The 7,398-nt window shown below is 38.4% G+C and overlaps 1 long non-coding RNA gene across 1 annotated transcript; it reads left to right on the top strand.

Annotated features, from left to right (window-relative positions):
• The first annotated feature begins 327 nt into the window (after nt 1–327).
• LOC127304835 (uncharacterized) lies at nt 328–1,488 on the top strand. The gene is made up of 2 exons (XR_007853552.2): nt 328–631; nt 1,114–1,488. It is a non-coding gene; the product is annotated as an uncharacterized lncRNA (long non-coding RNA).
• The last annotated feature ends 5,910 nt before the right edge of the window (nt 1,489–7,398 follow it).

Raw genomic sequence — 7,398 nt, 5'->3', positions numbered from 1 at the left:
TATCGTGAAGATACTAATTATACCTAGCTTCTGCAAAAATAAAATGTCCTAAACACGTTACATATGCCCACAACCCTACTACAAAAATAAAAAAGAAGAAGGAAAACATAAGATCCCGCTATGCACGGGGATCAAAATCTTGTAGCTCCAACACAAATCACAACGAAGACAACACCAGGAGTCCATGCCTGGAGAGTGGCGATTCTACCGGCGCCGGTAGGTGCCGGCGTCGCATCGACCGTCCAGCGGGCTGTAAGATTCACGACGCGTTCTCGGGTATAATGCTTACCGTTTCGGTACAGGAGGGGAAATTAGCTAATACCAACAGCTACGACCTGACTCCTGTCAGATACGCCGAGCGACTTGTCCCATCCCCCTCCACGCGGAAATATCTCTGCCTGCTTCCGCTCCATCTTCTCTCTTCCTGAAAGCTTTATCTGAGATAAGCCATGATTTCCCAGAGTTCGTCGCTCCTCCCAGCACCTTCCCCTTCGGCCTCCACCGGCAGTCTCAGATCGGCCATCAATCGACCAGCGACCTCGAGCGATTTTGCATCAATTCTCCGGCGGTCCTGATCATATTCTACAAAGATCCACTACCATGGATCTGATTCTGCGACGATCTAATGATGGTACAAATCATATTGATTTTGCCTTGCCCTGCCGAATCTAACTTTCTGTTCTCCTTCCGAACCTGCATTTGTATCCATCGAGACTGTGTATGTCCCCAAGCCAGGGTACTTTCGACTGCTGAACATTGGCATCCAGATATTCACGGATAACAAATCAACTACACACTACGGTTTCCTGTTTACCTTATTGCTGAATTATTGATCTGAGATTCTGCTAGTCGTATGGACTTTGCAAAAGAAGTTAAATGTATGTACAAAAACATGCATTAGTAATTCTGTCAACAATTGCCGGTTGCAGCTCCACACATATTTTGCTATCCAGAAGGGATTTGTGCAAACGCAGAACGAACTGAAACATCCTATCTAAATGAGGTTCCTTTTTCTTCCTAATATGACGCATGGGGAAACATTAACCTTGGGAAAATTTGTAGCTATTAAAATATTAGTGAAATGCATCAAACTTAAATTTTGTCTTCATGCAGGGCTCTATGGAGGATTCAAACGACGAGGAGTATGAAACATGATCTCCCATCATAAGACCAATGAAGAAACTGGCTAATGCTCTGAACAGTATGAAGAGAATGAACAGAATGATGAAAACATTTTCTCTTCTTTGAGTTAAATGGACTCTAAGGAAGTTTTGTCAAAAAATAGTTGTCCAATCGAGTAGGTACAATAGGAATGCTAGGTTGAATATTTCAATGCCCGAATGCGGATGCTACTTATGGCTGCAATTTTTCACATTATATCCCCGTCATTTAAGCCATGTAGGAATTGAAATATAATGTTTACGGCCAATCGTGGCTAGATCTATGGTCTTTAAGTGAAATATTAGTTGCCCTTGGGTGTTTCACTAAGTTTCAATAGTTTCACCTATGTTTCTATAATGTATGGTCTATGGTTCACAACGACTACATGCATATTTCATTATTTTGTTTGGATACACGAAAATATAGTGATTCATTGGTGTTTGTGTCGCATACCAAAAGAGGAATGCACGCTCTTCAAATTTGTTGTTAAGTGCGAGTAATGGAAAACAACTACGAATGTACATGGGGAAAGCATGGACAAATCATGAAGTTCATGTTTCACTTAAGTACCAATTGTAGATACAACTTGGTCCATTAAAGTACTAATTTTGAGGTTTCACTTAATTATTCGAGGATAGACTATGTTTCATAAGTTCTCCATGCATTTTTCACTTATTTATCATCAAAGGATAGGAAATGTTTCGATAAATTTTTGCTAGAGTTTCACTTTCATGGTCATGTTTCATATTATTTCGATAATGGATGGACTAAGTTTCACTTGTCAAGCGGGAAGGTACCACTTTTTATTAAAAGGGATATTACATGTTTCACTAGTATTCATTATAGGTACACATATTGGTAGACTAGTAATTTGATCCGGTAACAGATGGTACATTATTCTATACTTTTAAAGTGTCAGTTCATATTTCATTCAAGTACCAATTTTTGTCGAGAAATCACTTTCGTACTAATCTACCGATGCCTCATTTATGCTCCACTCCTTTTCTGTTTCACTCTATAATTTGACAATGAATGATTCTAGTTTCACAATAATTATGTGGATGTTCTAGTTGTTTCACAGATAATTCAATAATGCATGGGCTATAGGAATGTATTTCACACTTAGAATAGGATGAGCATGTTTCACATAAGTTTCAAACGGAAGGAGGGTGTCTCACATTAGTGTCATAAAAGTTTCAAAAGGATGGGCATGTTTCACATTACTTTAAAAATTTAAGTAGTGTATTTCACATACTGGGTGTCAAATGATAGATCATTTTTCATATAAGTCTGAAATGGATGGATGGTGTTTCACTTTGTTTGGGCGTAGGCTGTTTCACATTAGCTTCATATAACTACGAATAAGATGGGCATGTTTCACATAAGTGTCAAATGGAAGGAGGGTGTTCCACATTAGTGGCATATAGGTTTCAGAAAGATGGGCATGTTTCACATTAGTTCAAAATGGAATGAGGGTAATTCACATATTAGGCATCAAATGATACATGATTTTATCATATAAGTTTTAAAAGGTTGGAAGTTATTCCACATATTTCACATTAGTTTCATATAAGTTGGAATAGGATGTACATGTTTCACATAAGTTTTAAATAGAAGGAGGGTGTTTCACCTTAGTGTCATATAAGTTTCAAAAGGATGGGCATGTTTCACATAAGATTCAAAAGGTTCAAGGGTATTTCACATTAGTTGGAATAGGATGTGCATGTTTCACATATGTTTCAAATGAAAGGAGGGTGATTCAAACTAGTGTCATATAAGTTTCAATATATAGGATGGGAATGTTTCACATTAGTTCCAAAGGGTTGGAAGGTATTTCACATATCTGGCATTAAATGATATATCATTTTTCATAGAAGTCTGGAAAGGATATAGGTTATTTCACTTTTTGTTTAGCTAAATGTATTGTACAAGTTTCAATTGGATCATATTGGTTTAAATGGATGGATGTTGTTTCAGTTTGTTGAGTATCGATGTAAGAACTAGGTTACAATTGTTTAACAAATAATTCAATAATTCATGGCCTATGGATGGTGTTTCACTTCAACGCTCATGTTTCACATTAGTTGAAAACAGATGGAGGGAGTTTAAATTTTTGGGGCATAGGGTGTTTCACATTAGTTTTATATAAGTTGGAATATGATGTGCATGTTTCACATAAGTTTCAAACGGCATGAGGGTGTTTCTCATAAGTTTTGGAGTTATGCCGCTGTTTTCAAAAATATTTCAATGATGCATGGGTTATTCTACTAAGTTCCATAATTTGGCCATGGAATACTTCTAGTATCCCAGTTCTTCATGCATGTTTCACATTAGTGCCAAAATGAATGTAAGGTGTTTCAATAATGAATGGGATATTCAACGGTGTTTCACAAATGGATGACCATTTGTTTCACATTTGTTAAAATGGATGGAAGGTGTTTAAATATTGCATGCTATACGGTTGTGTTTCACAAGTTGACCAATGTTTCTGTTATGCTCGCACGTTTCACATTAATTACAAATGAATGGAGTGTGTTTCAATAATGCATGGGCTCCTTCACTTTGTTTCATAGCTTGAACATGGAATCCTTCAACTTTTCACAACTTGACCATGAAATCATTCTAGTGTTTCAATTCATCGGGCATGTTTCACAATAGTGAAAAAATGGATGGGCGGTATTTTAGTAATGAATATTTCTTGTGTTTCAGTTCGTCGGGCATGTTTCACATTGGTTACAATTGGATGGAGGGTGTTTCAATAACGCATGGGCTATATGATTGTACTTCACTAGTTGACCATGGGATCCTTCCAATTATTTAGTTCGTCGATCATGTTTCACATTATTTACAAATGGATAGACAATGTTTCAATAATGCTGTAGGGATTCGTAGCATAGAAAACAAAAAAATTTCCTACCGCGAGAACGCAATCCAAGCCAAGATGCAATCTAGAAGATGGGAGCAACGAGGGGATGAACGAGACTAACCCTTGAAGATTTCCAAAGCCTACAAGAGGAGGCTGTCGTTGCTGCGGTAGACGATCACTTGCCGCTTTCAAAAGTGCGTAGAAGATCTTGACGGTGCCACAATCGGGCAGCACCTCCGTACTCGATCACACGTTCGGTGTTGATGAAGACGACGTCCTTCTCCCCGTTCCAGCGGGCAGCGGAAGTAGTAGATCCTCCTCGGAATCCCGGCAGCACGACGGCGTGGTGGCGGTGGTGGTGGAGAACTCCGGCAGGGCTTTGCCTAAGCGTATGCGGGAGTTGTATGTGGAGGAGAGGTAGCTAGGGTTTGGGGAGAGGGGGTTTGGGCGCCGGCCAACTAGGGCTGCGGCCAAGGGTGGCAAGGTGTGGCCGGCCCCTCCCCTATGCCCCTCATTATATAGGTGGAATCCCCAAGAGTTGTATCCCAAGTCTTCGAATAAGACCCCAACACCAAAACCTACCTTTGGTGGGAAACCTACTCAAGATGGGAGTCCCACTCTAGGTAGGATTCCCACCTTTCCTTGAGGGAGGGTGGCCGGCCACCTCAGGTGGAGCCCACCTGGGACTCCTCCCTTAGGGTTTGTCCGGCCAAGCTTGTGGAGTCCCTCCGGGACTCCACCTTCCATAGTGCCTTTCTTCCGGACTTTTCTAGAACCTTCTAGAACCTGCCATAAAGGCACCGGATCATTTCCAAACTTGGAATATGACTTCCTATATATGAATCTTATTCTCCGGACCATTCCGGAAATCCTCGTGATGTCCTGGATCCCATCCGAGACTCCGAACAAAAATTCGAACTCCATTCCATATTCCATATCTACTTAAACGACATCAAACCTTAAGTGTGTCACCCTACGGTTCGTGAACTATGTAGACATGGTTGAGACCTCTCTCTGACCAATAACCAATAGCGGGATCTAGAGATCCATAATGGCTCCCACATATTCAACGATGACTTTAGTGATCGGCTGAACCATTTACATATGATACCGATTCCCTTTGTCATGCGATATTTTACTTGTCCGAGGTTTGATCATCGGTATCTCTATACCTCGTTCAACCTCGTCTCCTGACAAGTACTCTTTACTCGTACCGTGATATGTCATCTCTTATGAACCATTCATATGCTTGCAAGCTAATTTAGATGACATTCCACCGAGAGGGCCCAGAGTATATCTATCCGTCATCGGGATGGACAAATCCCATTGTTGATCCATATGCCTCAACTGATACTTTCCGGATACTTAATCCCATCTTTATAACCACCCATTTACGCAGTGGCGTTTGATGTAATCAAAGTACCCTTCCGACATAAGTGATTTACATGATCTCATGGTTGAAAGGACTAGGTAACTATGTATCGAAAGCTTATAGCAAATAACTTAATGACGTGATCTTATGCTACGCTTAATTGGGTGTGTCCATTACATCATTCAACAATGACATAACCTTGTTATTAATAACATCCAATGTTCATGATCACGAAACGATGATCATCTATTAATCAACAAGCTAGTTATACAAGAGGCTTACTAGGGACTCCTTGTTGTTCACATAACACACATGTATCAATGTTTCGGTTAATACAATTATAGCATGGTATGTAAACATTATCATAAACTCAAAGATATATTATAATAACCATTTTATTATTGCCTCTTGGGCATATCTCCAACTGTCTCCCACTTGCACTAGAGTCAATAATCTAGTTTACATTTGTAAAGATATAACACCTTGGCCTTTCGGTGCTTTATCATGTTTAGCTCACGGGAGAAGTTTTAGTCAACGGATCTGACATGCTCAGAAACGTATGTATTTTGCAATTCATTTGCGTCTCAACGCATCACTCATTTTCCAAATGAGTCGGCATTAAATATGTTTGGTCTTCTGGTGGAACCTTAATTCCGCGGTCTGAAATATGTCACTAATATTTTCATACACAATATAGCTTCAAAGTTCTGACACTATCGGAACTACACCAAGTTCTCAAAGAACCTCTTGACTTAACATCCTCAGTCATTTTCAAAACAATAACATACTCTGCCTTCATTTGTAGAATCTGTCACAATATTTAGAACTCTTCTAAATCGAGCATTGTGCTACCTTTTAAACAACACTTAGTCTAATTGAGATTTGAATTTCATTTTTATATGTGACCAAACAAATATCGGTGCAATACCTTACAGCAATTTGTTTGTCATTACCCCATATAAAACTATATATGTATCCTTGGTTCTTCTAAAGCACACATGGATATTCTTACTGTTTGTCCAATGATCATCACATGAATCATTCTGGTATATGCTCCTAACTCTTTAGAGTATAGGACATCTGATTTTGTACATATTATTCGTGATCTAAAATCACTCATGTGTTTTTACTCATTGAGTGTCAATTACACTCAAGTCTTGTTAAACCTTCGTATGAAAAGAACACCTTCTTAATATTTCTATATTGAACTACTTCAATATCCATTCTATGTACTTTGACTTAAACTAATTATGTGTTTTAATCTATCTTCATAGATCTTAGCACTAAATATGTTTCAGTCCTTATCCTTTCATTAAGTTAATTCTCAATGAAACCTTTTTAATCAAGTATATAATTACATCATTTATAACCAACTATATGTCATCTACATAAGTATTATAAATATGTCTCAGCGCTCCCACTTAATTTCTTGCAAATGCAAGTCTCTTCATCGTCTCTGATGAAATCAAAAACTCTTTTGACTATTTCATCCGGTGAAGATTCCAACTCCGCGATACTCACTTCATCCAATTGAAGTTCGTATACCTATCTAGTATTCTACAGACTAGCAAAAACTCTTGGTTGTATCTTGTATACACCTTTAATACACACTTCTGTTAAGTAATGTATTTTACCATCCTACTAGCATATCTCATAAAAGAAATATGTAGTGATTACTAGAATAATCCACATAGACTATAAGCATTGCTACGGAAGATCTAATCTTATCGTAGTCAACTCTTTGAACTTTGTCGTAAACAACTTTTCGACAAGTCGAGCTTCTTCAATGATATTTCATCCAAGTCCATCAAATTTATAGATCCATTACTTTCAAAAGGTATTCATCTATCTTGGATTTCATGGTGTATAGCCATTTTAACGGAGTCAGGGCCCATCATAACTTCTTTGTTTGTAGTTGGTTTATCATTGTTCAAAATCAATCCTTTGTCCACAAATCATTTATTTGATCACAAAGTAAACCATACCTACAAGGTTCAAT

Source organism: Lolium perenne, chromosome 5 (assembly GCF_019359855.2).
Source record: "Lolium perenne isolate Kyuss_39 chromosome 5, Kyuss_2.0, whole genome shotgun sequence".
Taxonomy (NCBI): Eukaryota; Viridiplantae; Streptophyta; class Magnoliopsida; order Poales; family Poaceae; genus Lolium; species Lolium perenne.
The sequence above is the reverse complement of the archived record's forward strand: the minus strand, read 5'-3'. Positions and strand labels throughout refer to the sequence as shown.